Below are 15,568 nucleotides of genomic sequence, written 5' to 3'. Positions count from 1 at the left end.
TACAGTTATTGATCATGAGTTTATATAATGGAAGCACTCTCTTTCTTAGCTTCTTCCTGGAAGGGAATGAAAAAAGATGGCCATAGATCTGTAAGAAGTGAAAGTGGCATCTCCTCTCCTCAACTCTGAGTGCAGAGACACAGCCCAGGGAAGGAGAGCAGTTGGAATAAAAAGTAACAAAGGGTGAGAGGTTTACCTGTTCCCGACCTTGTTGTGCTTCCATCTCCCTAGCCCCAACCCACCCTCATCACCCTTCACCTACAGACACCTGTATATACACCTGTACTTTGCATCACCTTACCATAAATTCAGTGCTGTACAAAACTTGAGCTTTTGTGTCAACAAAGTAGTCCCTCTTTCCCCCACCAAAAAGCAGGAAATTTTGAAAAGTGGTTCATGAACTTCCTGGAACTTACCTAATTGTAGAAAGACCTGGAATTAAAGGGGTTTCCATTCCCTATGGGCAGACTTGACATAGACTATTTTAGTTCAAGCATCTCTTCCTTTTTGGAAATTAACAGCACAAGTCTCTATTGATTTAACATGCTGTCCCTGTGATGCAGCTGGGGATTTCACACAAGTAATGAGGACAGGCTGTTTTGTGATTACTTAACCCTGCTGGTCCTTTGTTTTTCGAATTTTCTTTACAATGAAAACAACTTAAATATGTGCATCTCTGTGAGGGAATGAGACAGAACTCTGCATTTCCTCTTGTATTTTAAGTTGAAACATACTGTTTAAAAAAGAGACTTTTAATCTGTGTCTCTGCAGTTCCTTTTGGAACCACACATATTTTCATAAAAGAGCAGACTCCCTGATCCGTTAGGACAAGAAGGAAGTGACTGGGCAGGGAAGGGAGGAAGGAATGAATATGAGCCTTCATTTTCTTTCTTGAGTCTCCATCTCTCTGCCTTAGAGTAAGTCTGGGGCTGTGCTTGCTTACGATGATATCAGCTTGCTGTGGGTAGAAATTATGATGGTGGACTAAATTAGGCATCATGACCTCAGTGTAGAAGAAGGAGGAGGAGAAAGGAAGAGAGGCTGGAGCCACTGTTTACAGTTCAGTTAATGAAATAGCTGTCAGGATACATCAGGTGCTTTATACAAAATTGAATTGTCAGGAAAGATTCTCCCCACTCCCCACTCTTTCTTTTTTTTTTTTTGAGGAAGAGGCAGAGTCCTTTATACCTCATGATTTTAAGGACAAGGAAAGTCTTCCAAATTATGGGAGTGGGGGAGAGATAAAAAAGAAGTCTTATTACTCAGGCCACTTAGCAAATGTTTAATGAACACCTGATAAGAGCAGAAGCCCGAGCTGGGCTGAAGAGCAACCCCATCCCCTTGTCTTTCGTTTGCCTTGTTTGTCTTCTGAGTGGGATGGTGGAAAGAGCCCCGGGATGAATTTTGGTGAGTCATTTCATTTCTTAGAGTCTCAACATTTTCTGTAAATAAGAGTAGTAGAAACGCTAGCCTTGTGAAGATTAAATGAAATAATGAATGTGAATTAAACACAGCTGATTTTTATGTTCTGTGTACAACATCCCATTTTATCCTTCCAACAGCCAGAAATGCAGGCATTCTCATTTGCCTTATAGGCGAGGAAACAGGCTTAGAGAGATTAAGTAACTTGCCCAAGTCACACTGCTAGTTCCTGGAAATGTTAGGATTTGAATTCAGTTCTGCCTTACTCCAAAGTCCATGCTGATAAGGACAGCGCCCCACTGCCTCTATAAATATCCCTGTAAAATGTTATGTCACTACAAGATAATTTTATTAGATACAGCTAATACACAATACTATTTATTATTTGACAGATTTGAAGGTACCAAAGATCGCATCATTTGCATATAACAATTTACATAAAACTGCAGGCTTTTACAGGTGAAAGGGAATTTTGAGATGATCTAGGCTGTGTTGCTCAAACTGCTTCTCAGAGGCTCCTTACTGAGCTATGATTTTATCTGTTTTAAAATTTATTATGATTTCTAGATATAGCATTTTGTCTGAGGAATGGGTCTAAGACCTACTTTTATCTAATTCACTCACTATCATTTTACAGTGGATTTTTGGTGGGGTATTAAGAAATAAAGAGATAAAGGCGCTTCCCTGGTGGCTCAGCTGGTAAAGAATCTGCCTGCAATGCAGGAGACCTGGGTTCAGTCCCTGGGTTGGGAAGATCCCCTGGAGAAAGGGAAAGGCTACCCACTCCATATTCTGCAGCATGTGGAATCCAGTATCTCTATTAACAGATAGAGAGACTCAAGAGCTCCTCAATTCTGTGCAGGTCTCTCTTTACTCCTCACTACTCTCTCTCTTTTAAATGTTTATTTATTTATTTGGTTGCACCAGCTCTTAGTTATAGCATGCAAGATCTTTGGTTGCAGCAGGTGAGATCTAGTTCCCTGACCATGAATCGAATCTGGGCCCCCTGCACTGGGGGCGCAGAATCTTAGCCCCTGGACCACCAGGGAAGTCCCCTCACTACTAACTTTTTTATTTTATATTTTTAAAAATTAATTTATTTTTTATTGAAGGATTATTGCTTTACATACTAACTCTTGACACTCTAATGTAGTAAAGAACTGAGAATATAAAAAATTATAATTAAGAGAGGCTTTTTCAAGAGAATATCTTAAGGCACATAAATCTGACTGATCTAAGCAAAGGCAGTGAAAGTTTCAACAAGTAAAAGTAATTATGAAAGTCACTCGTTCATGTCTGACTCTTTGCAACCCCATGGACTATACAGTCCATGGAATTCTCCAGGCCAGAATATTGGAGTGGGTAGCCTTTTCCTTCTCCAGGGCATCTTCCCAAGCCAGGGATCGAACCCAGGTCTCCCACATTGCAGGCAGCTTCTTTACCAGCTGAGCCACCAGGGAAGCCCAGAAAGTAATTAGGCATGGTAACAAAAATGAGAAAAAAAGATTTCAAGGGGGACTTGGAAACTATCTATTATGACGTTGATACCTATGGGAATAAGCAGAGAGACAGCATCTGGTGAGCCCCTTACATGCATTCATTCGTTCAACTGTCATTTATGAAGCATCTACTGTTTGTCAGGCCCTGTACTAGGCAGAGGGAACACTCAAGGGACTGAATAAACTGGAGCTGGAGGTGAGGAGGCAGAGGCACTAGCATGATGAGAGATTTGTTAAGACTCCTGGGGATACTTTGAGAAAAGATATCTTACCCTGGCATCAGGTGTGGAGAGGATGGTGGTCAGGAAACCCTTCACAGAGGATGCAATACCAGAGAATTTAAATTAGAGGAAATTGACACTGAAGGACATTGCTCTGGCTTTAGATAGAAAAGAATTTAGGTTTTTTCCCTACTTTTTCAATGAAACAGAGATGGGCCATCCAGCAAGCCTCCTTGACCATATGCCACAGACTGATCAAAACCCAAACCACGTTGCCTCAGGACTACTGCTAACTAGACGTTCTGCTTTCAGTTACTGTGAATAAGTTTCTTTTCACAAAGATGAAAACAACTATTCTTTAGTATCAGAGCTGGGTGGCGTTTTTCTCAGTGATCACTTGAGTCTCATCTCCTTCAGATGATTTCTATATAAAAAAGCGTATCCTATGGGAGCCACATTACATATCTATTGGATACTTGTGAAAATACAGAAATGAAGTGTGCTAGTTATGGAAGGCTAAACTGTTGAAACAGATGGACCCCAAGATACAGTGGCTGAGATACAGCAGAATTTTATCACTCATGAGATGAAGAATAGTCTATATCAGCAGCAGACCTCTTGGACATGAAAAATCGTGGCCCCAAGCTCCTCCATGTGAGATCCTGCTTCCCTGGGGCCTTGATGTCTATTTTCATTAAAGGATGGGGAAATAATAAGTAAACACTTTCTAAAAGAGCTACATCCATGATGGCACATATCATTTCTTCTCCTATTTTTATTGGCAAAAAATTAGTCACATGACCACATGTAGTTGTAGGAGCTGCTAGGAAATGTGTTTCCAGACCGAGCAGCTGATATCAGGCACAGATGTTGCAAAGGAAGAGGATTTTTGATGAGCAGCTACTGTTTTCTTCATATAAACTGAGAGAAATAAAACCGATAATCACAGAAAATCTAAGCTGGCAAGTTATTAATAAGAATGGCTCTCACATATCAGGTTGTACACCTTAAAGTTATACAATGTTATCTGTCAATTATATCTTGGTAGAGTTGGGAAAGAAGAAAAGAATGCTTCTTAGCTCCAGAATATTTTACAGTCATTTGCTTGGTGATATGACCAACCTAGATAGTAAATTCAAAAGCAGAGACATTACTTTGCCAACTAAGGTCCGTCTAGTCAAGGCTATGGTTTTTCCTGTGATCATGTATGGATGTGAGAGTTGGACTGTGAAGAAGGCAGAACACTGAAGAATTGATGCTTTTGAACTGTGATGTCGGAGAAGACTCTTGAGAGTCCCTTGGACTGCAAGGAGATCCAACCAGTCCATTCTGAAGGAGATCAACCCTGGGATTTCTTTGGAAGGACTGCTGCTAAAGCTGAAACTCCAGTACTTTGGCCACCTCATGCGAAGAGTTGACTCATTGGAAAAGACTCTGATGCTAGGAGGGATTGGGGGCAGGAGGAGAAGGGGGCGACAGAGGATGAGATGGCTGGATGGCATCACGGACTCGATGGACGTGAGTCTGAGTGAACTCCGGGATATGGTGATGGATAGGGAGGCCTGGTGTGCTGTGATCCATGGGGTCACAAAGAGTTGGACACGACTGAGCGACTGAACTGATGAAAGGATTTATTGACGCTTTCGAGTGGGATCCTCCTGCCCCATGTCATCTGAGCCAGTAGAACGAGGCTGAGTTTGGTTCAAAGCAAAGTCGTACTCTTTGATCAAAAAATGGAGAGATGCAAGCTTGGCCCCTAGAGCAACCTATGAGTAGGGCTGCTTCATAGGGATCTTGGCAGTGGGGCAATGGAAGTGAGTGGAGTTCTCGTGAGAGGAAGGCAGGGTGTGATTGAGCAAGGCACGGTACCCGGTGCTGCATCTCTGCCTATGGCCCACCACCACCATCTGGAATGAGCCTCGTTCACAGCTTCTGCACATGGTCCCCAAAGCTGACATGCAGCCACACCGCACCAGGAACTCTGGTCTGCTGTTCCTCTATCAGGGTCTCTGTACACAGCACCCTGTGAGCAAGTGAAGCCAGACTAAGCACAAAGAAAAGGGGGAAAAAAAGGTTAGACTTTATTTTATTACCTAGATTCTATTTTAATTTCTCGGGTATTGTGAATGAGTTTTGCCAGCGATATCTGTTCATGCCTTACAAGCTTTAGACAAAAGCCTCTTCATAAATGAAAAATGTAGGGCCACAACCAGGTGGTTGCTTGTTGGTTTAACTATGTTTTAGTTTAAAAATATTTGAGGAATCTAACAACTAGATGGCTTCCCTGGTAGTTCAGAGGTTAAAGCGTCTGCCTGCAGTGCGGGAGACCCGGAAACCCGGGTTCAATCCCTGGGTTGGGAAGATCCCCTGGAGAAGGAAATAGCAACCCACTCCAGTATTCTTGCCTGGAGAATCCCACGGACGGAGGAGCCTGGTGGGCTACAGTCCACGGGGTCGCAAAGAGTCAGACACAACTGAGCGACTTCACAACTAGATGGATAATGTCAATAGGAATAAATAATGAGAAACTGTCAGATTTTTCCCATCAAAACAATTTAGTAACATCTACAAATATTTTTTAGTGCCTTTCCTGCACCGAATACTTTGGAGTAATATAAAAATAACATTGTCATTTAAAAAAATTTTTTAAACCTATCTGTATATCTATAAATTAAGATTGAAATAGAAGTGATATAGCCCAATGATACTACTGATTGGCGAGTTGGATTTCAGGAAAATATGTCAGTATGGAGAAAGCAGGATTTGAGCAAAGTTTTGAAGTATATATGAGATGCTAATAGGTATAATGCATGGGAAGGCATTACGTTTGTAACAGTTCTAGAAATAAAAGAGAACAAAGCATGTATGGGGAACAGAGACGAGATTGTGGATTAAGAAATGGATGACGTTGACTCATTACAGGGGTGATTCTCTACAAATGGCACGAGAGTGGGAAGGAAGCAACTTTCTGCTCTCTATGGAGCAAAATTGAGGCAGAAAGTATGTGCTGCTTTAAAAGCTCCCTGAATAATGCTTTTACACGTCTTCATTAAAACATTTTGATATTCTATTTAAATATATTTTTTATTGAAACTGTTGTGCTTTTGAAAAAACTGGAACAGACTTCAAGTTTTGAAGCACCTGAAAAATCTTTCAAACTAAAATAAATTCCACTTTGTGTGAGCATAACTGGTACAATGCACTTAATTAAGTGGCCAGTTGATTAGTGAATTGATAGACACTTTAAGGTAAATTTACAGAATACTATGTGATAGAATTCTCAAGGTAGCCCTCAAGATTCTTGTCCCTGGTTATTCAATCAAAACTAACACAGTAGAAGATGTGTTGTGAAGTAGTGATAATTATAGTCTTAAATTAGTTGCCCTTAAGATACAGAGAGCCCTCTAAAGGCAGAGCTTTTTCTCTGCTGGGTTGCAGAAGCAGCAGACTGGACGTGTGGACCGATGTGTCATCACTGGCTTATGGACTATGGAGGAGACCATGTGAGAAGCAATGTGGGTGCTCTAAGAGCAGACAGTGGCCCCTGGATCACAACCATCCTCCAGACACTAGATTCTACCAACAAGCCAAATAGAGTTGGAAGCAGATTCTTCCTGAAAGCCTTCAGAAAAGAGCCCCACCTGGCCAACATTTTTATTTTGATCTTGTGATATGCTAAGCAGAGAGCCCAGTTGAGCTTGCCCAGAACTAAGAGCTAGTAAATAAATATTGTTTTGAGCTGCTAAGTTTGCATCGATTTATTACAAAGCCATAGAAAACTAACATAAGCAGACACCTGAATTCAATTTAAGCAGAATTTGTATACTTCAAGACTCAGATCCTATCCTCAATGAAAACTTACCTGATCGCCCCAGAGTAATCCTTTTCTCCTCTCTAGTCCTACTTGACTTTGTTTTTGTTTTTACCATTTTGGAGTTAAATATTACAGTCTTGCCAGGTACTTTGTGTACTTGAGCTTTTTGTGTCCCTAGTTGATAAGCTCCTTGATGGCAAGAATCAAATCTTTAAGGTTTTAGTTCTAAGAAGGAGATGGTGGGCAAGCCTGATTTTCAAGAAGTTTCTATCAACAAAAGCAAATGAAATGTTCTTGAGAAAAGAGCAAGTAGCTATCATTTTCTCTCAATAAATAAGAACCTGAGACAACATTCAGTTGCTAAGATCAAGGTTACGGATCTCCTGTGACTGCCAGCCTGACTAGGTCTATCACTACATAATGGGCAAACCAGAATGACTAGTCTGACTCATAAAGGTATAATTGAGACTCTTCTAGTTATGAGTCTGTTTTATTCTTAGTGCCAGTTATTACTCCATAAATATCGCTTTGTTCAGTCCCTGTCTGCTGCTGAGGCTGTGACCGTGGCAGGGTGTTAAGCCCTGACTTAGAAATGACAACGTTCTTTTATTAGGTAATCATGTGAAAGCAGTCTTAACAGCTTCCAGATGCACTATACTTTATTTCTGAGAAGCTCTTTCATGCCTATGTATTTCTAATATGAGTGGATTTTGTCCTTTTACCTTTATGTGTGACCCACTAATGTAAATAAGTTAAATTTCAGAAGGGCCCAGCCCATTTTATACACCTGGAGACTGATTCTGAAACAAGTTAGCAACATTCTTACATAGTTCAGGAGGAAAACATCTGCTCCAAAACAGTGATCTAATTTCTCCTTCTTTCCCTCCTGGGTAGGAAAGAAAGAATGATCCTCTTTGAAGGCACCCTACAAGTGCCAGAGGGATTACAGGTGGCTCAGTGGTAAAGAATCTGCTTGTCAATGCAGGAAACACAGGAGAGGCGGGTTTGATCCTTGGGTCAGGAAGATCCTCTGGAGGAGGGAATGGAAACTCACTCCAGTATTCTTGCCTGGGAAACCCCATGGACAGAGGAGCCTGGTGGGCTACAGTCCACGGGGTCACAAAGAGTCAGACATGACTCAGCAACTTAGCATGCACAAATGCCAGAAGGAATGATCAGACTATGCCTGAAATAGAGGAGTTTTGCTTGGGATCAGTGTTTAATGAAATTAGAATGCCTAGATATAGGAAATCTCATGACATTCAATGGTAATTTATTTAAGATTCAGAAACTAAATCAAATACAGGTTTAAACTTTTTTTTTTTTCCAGATAAAAAAAGACAACATTTTACTAGCAATACTTTTACTGGATTTTTCTCAGCCTCATGCTGAAATTGTCTTTTTTTAAGACTGATCTGTCTACCCATTTTCCAGTTTTGCCATTAATTCAGAAAGTATTCTAAGTTCCTCCTACTTAGAGGAACCCCCACAAACACACACCACATTCAAGTTGAAATCTAGGATGTTCTACCTCCAAAATATGTTTTAAAAACATTTTCACTTCTCCATCTTTATCCCCACACACACCACATTCAAGTTGAAATCTAGGATGTTCTGCCTCCAAAATATGTTTTTAAAACATTTTCACTTCTCCGTCTTTATCCCCACTGCCTTGGTTAAAGTCCCGTCTCCCAGCCTGTCTTTCCTGCAAACTAGACCTGAAGTGATTTTTCTAAATTATAGATCAAGTCACATCCTTCCCTGTTTTGCTTAGAAATTTCTGTCCCCTTGCCAGATTATACTTCAAACTCCTGAGCCAGACTGCCTGTATCTTTTTGCCTGCTTCACCAGCCTTACCCCCTGCCTTCACCCTCTTCCTTTACTTCTTGAGTGTTTCTCAAATTGCAGTCCTCATACCATCCTCAAGAAAATCACCACTTACTGGGAATTCCCTGGTACTCTAGTGGTTGAAATGCCACACTTTCACTGCTGAAATAGTAGATTCCATCCCTGGTCAGGAACTAAGATCCTGCAAACCTTGCAGTGTGGCCCCCCCAAAAATTCTGGGTCCTGTCTGAGATCTGTAGAATCAGAAACTGTGAGATATGGGGCCAGAAATATGGTTAATAATGGTTAAGCTCTGTGTTGATTCTCAGGCGACACGAAGTTTGGTATCTGCCAGGAGCATTTGCAATGCTTCAGATTCTCTCCCTTTTCATGTCTTTACCCTCATGCCACACACACATACATACACACATTACTTTGCCTGGCCGAGTTTGGACTCTGCATCCAAATTAGTTCTAAATCTTCCTTAAGCATCATCTACGGCAAGCCCTCCCTGACTCCCCTAGGCTGGCCTCTGTATTGCCTTAAAGGCATAGAATTGCAATTTTTTATTGTTGCTACTGTTTACTTATCTATTTCACTGACTGTTTCTTTCACCTTGGTCCCCAGAGCCAGAGTGCTGGGAATGTAGTGAGTGGTCTCTAATAAGTGTTTACGAATGTGTGAAAAAACAAATGCACAATTTCCAGATCTTATTAAGAAAACATAAAGACCATTAAAAAGATTAAAAAAATTTTTTTTTAATTGGAAGTGTGATTAATTCAGACTCTGAGGTCTAGGAAAATTGATTTTAAAAAGATAAAGAAAACCTAATCTAATACAGAAGAAAAAATTGAAAGAGCTTTTCAAACTCAAGGAATTTTGCTTTTCTCTAGTAGTCATTGGTTGTGACTCATAGCATCAGTGGTTCCAATAGCTATCAATGATAGATTGCCTGTTATAGATAAAAATTTCTGCTTCTCTGAACTATTTATTTCTTCCTGATGATGTTCTGAGCTCAGATGCACTGTGCTGTCGAAAACATTGATAAATCTGGGCACCGTACAGTCCTGGGTTCAAATCTCAACTCTGCTAAGTACTAGCTGTATAACTTCCAGCAAGTTGTTTAATTTCTCTTGAGTCTGCTCCCTTATTATATCAGAGAAGACTTTCTACAGAGGCCCAGAGGCAATAATATGTGTACTCACAGAGGGAAGATGGGATGTAATGAAATAAAGTGTGTAAGACATGGCAGATAGTGAAGAAAATATTCTTTTTGTAGTAAGAAAGAAAATCTTGATTATAACTGAGTTTCTATTGTATGTTAAATATTTTATTAGATATTGAGGAGGGAAGAGGAATGCAAAAAATATAGAGTGCATATACCTTCTAATTCAAGAGAGAGTGTTTTGAAAGGGCTTATAATTTATTGAGGGTTATAAATAAACTTTAAAAATCAACTTTATTGGAAACATATACATTACCATATGTGAAATAGACAGCCAGTGGGAATTTGCTGTATGACTCAGGGAACTCAAACAGGAGCTCTGTGGCAACCTAGAGGAGTGGGATGGGCTGGGAGGTGGGAAGGAGGTTCAAGAGGGAGGGGACATATATATACCTATGACTGATTCATGTTGATGTATGGCAGAAACCAAAACAGTATCGTAAAGCAATTATCCTTCAATTAAAAGTAAATTTTTAAAAATCAACTTTATTAATTTTTACAGAAAGAAAAAAGAACTCAGCTACAAAGAGATTGCTAGTTGTTCTCCAGAATCCCTTCTCTCCTTATTCTACAGTGGTAGATCCCATAATTTTAAACCAAGTCTGTTGCTACCTGAAAAAAGGATTGCATTTCCCAGCCTCCCTCACTGTTGACGCGACCATGTACCTGAATTCTGGCTAATAGTATATGCATAAGTATAGTGTGAGAAAATTCCAAGAAGTATTCTTAAAAAAGAGGTCACCTTCTAGTTCCTTCTGTTTTCTCTTTTCTGCTGATGGACTGAGACTTAGACATGAGCTTGAGCAGGCTCCGGGAGATGGTAAAGGATAGGGAAGCCTGGCATGCTACAGTCCATGGGGTCGCAGAGCCGGACTGAGCAACTGACCAGCAAGACTTCTTGGATCATAGTGTAGAAGCTGCATATTGAGGATGGAGGAGAAAAAAATTTAAGGAGTTTGCTTCCTGGTGGTCCATGATACCATCATGCCAACTCTAAACTGCCTATGTTTATTTAAAGTACAAATAAACTTTATACACTGTTGTTTGTGGGCTTTCCTTCATTCATAGCTGAAGTTAATCCTAGCTAATACAAACTAATGCTTACTTGTAAAACTTTAAGCTGCTTTTAAGTTTTTTAATGGAGAAAAGTTTATGTTATAGTAAGTGAAAAGTGTAGAAGACAAAATTATATATGTGTACAAATAGAAGATATATAGGAAGGAAGTATGCCAAATTATGAATGTGTTGGTTTAGGATGGTAAAATAATGGGTAGGGTTTTCCCTGTTTCATTTTTTCTGTACTTCCCCAATTTTTTTATCTGAACAATTTTAATTTTTATTTGTTATTATATATTGGAGTATAATTGACATAACATTGTGTTAGTTTCAGATGTAGAGCAAAGTGATTCAGCTATACATATATCCATTATTTTTCAGATTCTTTTCCCACATAGGTTATTATAGAATATTGAGTAGAGTTCCCTGTGTTATACATTAGGTCTTGTACTTCCCCAATTTTTTTATTAAAAAAATCATATTTTTCACTGGGTATACCTTTGAGCTGAATTGGCAGCAGCTACTATACTTATCTAGTGTTTCTTTATCATTTAGTTTCTAAAATGTTACCTTATTCTTTAGAAGAGAATAGCATTGTGATTGAGTCAGTTCTGGGTTCAGTATTCTTTCCTGGCTATTTGAATTTGGCAGATTACCTCCTTGAGACTCAGTGTCTCCATCTGTTGACTGGGCATGATAATTTTTACCTATTTCATAGGATTCCATCTGAATTAAACATGGTAGTGGATATAAAATCACAGAACACCATGCATGTAGTAAGGCAGTCGATAAACCCTATATAACATTGCAATTATATCTATTTACGTATGTCAGTGAGTCCACTTGCTGTCATTTTCATTAGCCACATAATCTTAGTGAGCTATAGCTTGCTTAGCTATCTATGACCTTATTACTAGAAATATATGTTGTCCTCAATTTTTCATTAGTAGATGAGATCCGAAAGGGGAGGCTCTCCCAGGCAGGATTATCATGGATAAAAGCTAAGATGACAATGTCTGATTTGATAATAGAAATTTATAGCATTTAAAATCATTACTATTACAGAGAACCTGGAACATTATTATTGCTAACAATTTATCAAGTAGTTGACAAAAAAAGGTACAGTGTGTCAATAAATGAATATTAATTTGTTTTGAACTGAAATTAGTTTTGTTGGAAGCAACAAAGACAGCAAGTTAAAGAAGCATGTGTTTGTGTATATGTGTGTATTTTGGAAGGAGTGGGGTGATTCTTGAGGGAAGGTCTTGAAGAGCTGGGATTTGATACCAAAGTGTTCTTGAATAAATATGAATTCAAGTAGTGAGTTTTTCAGTTTTCTTTAATATTCCCCTAAGGTTGGTCAAGAGATTATTTTCATTTGAAATTCTATTTTAACAGAAGTATAAAGTAATACATGCTCAATGATGAAAGCAAAACTATAGAAGAAATCTCAAGAGGGCTAAAAATAACACAAGGAAACAAATCAGCATGTATTTTTTTAAACAATGGAAAGAATTCCCATTTGCTTGTAATTAAACACTAATAAAACCCTGTGTTCCACAGGGGATAAATAGATGTTGCTACTCTGAGTAAGAGACAATCTGGGGAATTCCCTGGTGGTCTAGGGGTTAGGACTCAGCACTTTCACTGCCATGGCCTGGGTTCAATCCCTGGTTGAGGATCCCGCAAACCGCTTGGTGCCTCCAAAAATAAAAAAGAGAGACAATCTGGATATTTGGGGAACTACATTCTTTGTTTTAACCAGATCCCAAAATGAACCCATTTTGTGGAAGAGAAAATACTGCTCACCCTATATGCCATATGCTTCCTGTATTTCCCAGCTTCCTGTCGTGTCAGGTTATGGCCATGTGATCAGTCCGTCCCAGGAGACTGTGAGTGCAGGAGATACGTATGGGCTCCTTCTGGCCTGCGACTGGGGGTAGTAGGGCTGGAACCAAATAAAATACTGAGATGGTAATCACAAAAGATGGAGCCTGGTTTCCCAAGTCGCCAAGTGCAGGAGAGCTTCGCCTACCTTCTTTGGACTTTCAGTGAGTAAGAAATACATTTTTATTAAGTCACTGTATCAGTTTACTAGAGTTCCCTGGTGACTCGGACAGAAAAGAATCCACCTGCCAATGCAGGAGACTTGGGTTCAATCCCTGGGTTGGGAAGATCCCCTGGAGAAGAAAATGGCTACCGACTTGCCTGGAAAAGTCCATGGGCAGAGGAGCCTGGCGGGCTACAGTCCATGGGGGTCACAGAAGAGTCAGACATGACTTAGTGATAAACAACAACAGCATCAGTTTGCTAAGACTGCCATAACAAAATACCATAGATTGGGTGGCTCATACTACAGAAACTTATTGTCTCATAGTTCTGGAGGGTGGAAGTCTAAGCTAAGGTGCCTGGCAGGTTTGGTGTCTTCTGGGGCCTCTCTCCCTGGCTTGCAGATGGCCACCTTCTTGCTGAGTTTTCACATAACGTTTTCTCTGTCTGGGAACATCCCTGCTGTCTCTTCACTTTCTAAGGAAACCAGTCATACTACGTTAGGGCCCTATCCTTAATAGTCCAGTTTTAACTAAATCACCTCTTTAAAGACCTTATCTCCAAGGTTGGGGCTTGGGACTTCAAATAATGGATTTAGGAGGAAGGCACAATTCAGCCTTTAACAGTCACTGAGATATGGGGATTTATTTTGCCATGACAGCATGGCATAGCATATTCTGATCAAAACACTTTTCCTGGGAACACAAACAAAGATGAGTTTGTTTTGAACATACACATCTATGTTTATATATGAGGATCTAGGGGGTATAAATGGGTGTGTGTAAATGTGATGTGCAGATTGTTACAGCCTGTGAATGAGTTACATGATATGAAGATATTGTTCGCTCATCCTCAGGATAGCTAGGTAGGTCCCGGGAGGCAAGTGTCTCTAGACTATTCTACTTAGATCATGAGCAGCCCCTTCTGTTCACCCACTGTACCATATAAATATTATCTCCTATGTGTGTAATGGTTTTTAAAAGATTCCAAAGTACGTTTACTAATATTCACTGTAAATAATTATATACCATGTCATAAATATTTCATGAATTTTTCCTATTTTATGGAATCTAGGGAAAATTTATTGATAACCTAAATGTCAAGCACTCTTTTAAATTCACTATTCTAATACATAAAACTCAGAGTTATATATATTAAATCATTATATTCTCAAAATAACCCTACCAAAAAATAGTTCTACAAAACTAATAATATCCCATTGTACAGATGAGAAGACTGTGGCACAGATGGGTTAAAGACTTGCCCATTTACAAAGGTGATTAATAGTAGAGCCAGAATTTTAACATAGGCACTGACTCCAGTCTTTCTGGAGCAACACTTAAAACCATTGACAATTTTAAACCAAAAAAAAAAAAACCACCTAGTGAATGAATTTCACAGTTGGATTTTGAAATTTGCTTACCTCTTATGTACAATAAGCAGTAGTTAAGTCAAATTTACCTCTTTGATGCCTTTTAAGAGTAGCTATTTTGCTCTGTAACAAGATTAAATCTTTGCTTTGAAAAACGATGTACTCCAAAACACGAAAGAACACAGTGTGAGCTGAGGATCAGTGCCGTAATTACAATCAATTCAATTCAGCAAAGTATTTGTTGAGTAACTACTATGTGCTAGGCTTTGTGTTGTATGCCCAGAATACAGTAAAGACTACAATGACACTTTTCCTTCCATAGTGGTAGCCACCATTATGCAGGGGTTTATGGTATTTTCTTCAAATGCGTTACTGAGGAAAAAGTTAAGCACCATGGTGGTTTAGATGTCTACTGAGCCACTTCAGAGAACTAAGAAATTAAAATGGAGATTTAAAAAACTTCATTCATTCATTCATTTAAAATAGTAACAAACCCATTATTATGTTGACAAACATATTTTATGAAAAATAGTTATTTTTAAAACAAAAAAAAATCTGTTGAGAAACATGACATTTGATTTGTTAGGCCAATTTCCATTATATCATGTTTAATAATGGGGAAGGCAATGGCACCCCACTCCAGTACTCTTGTCTGGAAAATCCAATTGCCTGAGGAGCCTGATGGGCTGCAGTCCATGGGGTCGCTAAGAGTCGGACAGGACTGAGCGACTTCACTTTCACTTTTCACTTTCCACTTCCATGCATTGGAGAAGGAAATGACAACCCACTCCAGTGTTCTTGCCTGGAGAATCCCAGGGACGGGGAGCCTGGTGGGCTGCCGTCTATGGGGTCGCAGAGAGTCGGACAAGACTGAAGCGTCTTAGCAGCAGCAGCAGCAGCATGCTTAATAAAAAACAAATGATCATAGTATTTCTCATATTTGCATTCAGTTTGTTGAAATATGTTGTTTGGGTTGAAACACATGAAGAAAATCTAGCTTTAAATAGGTAACTGGAAACAGAAGAGGATTTTAAACAGCCTTTTCAGGTAATTATGGATATTCTTTGATATTACACCAAAGCT

At 39.5% G+C, this 15,568-nt stretch overlaps 1 long non-coding RNA gene across 1 annotated transcript; it reads left to right on the top strand.

Annotated features, from left to right (window-relative positions):
* Positions 1-1,063: 1,063 nt before the first annotated feature.
* LOC105606929 (uncharacterized) lies at positions 1,064-12,382 on the top strand. Its single transcript, XR_001038603.5, has 2 exons — positions 1,064-1,407; positions 6,581-12,382. It is a non-coding gene; the product is annotated as an uncharacterized LOC105606929 (long non-coding RNA).
* Positions 12,383-15,568: the final 3,186 nt, after the last annotated feature.

This window comes from Ovis aries, chromosome 3 (genome assembly GCF_016772045.2).
Source record: "Ovis aries strain OAR_USU_Benz2616 breed Rambouillet chromosome 3, ARS-UI_Ramb_v3.0, whole genome shotgun sequence".
NCBI lineage: Eukaryota > Metazoa > Chordata > Mammalia > Artiodactyla > Bovidae > Ovis > Ovis aries.
Note: the sequence above shows the minus strand (reverse complement) of the source record. Positions and strands in the feature narration are given on the sequence as shown.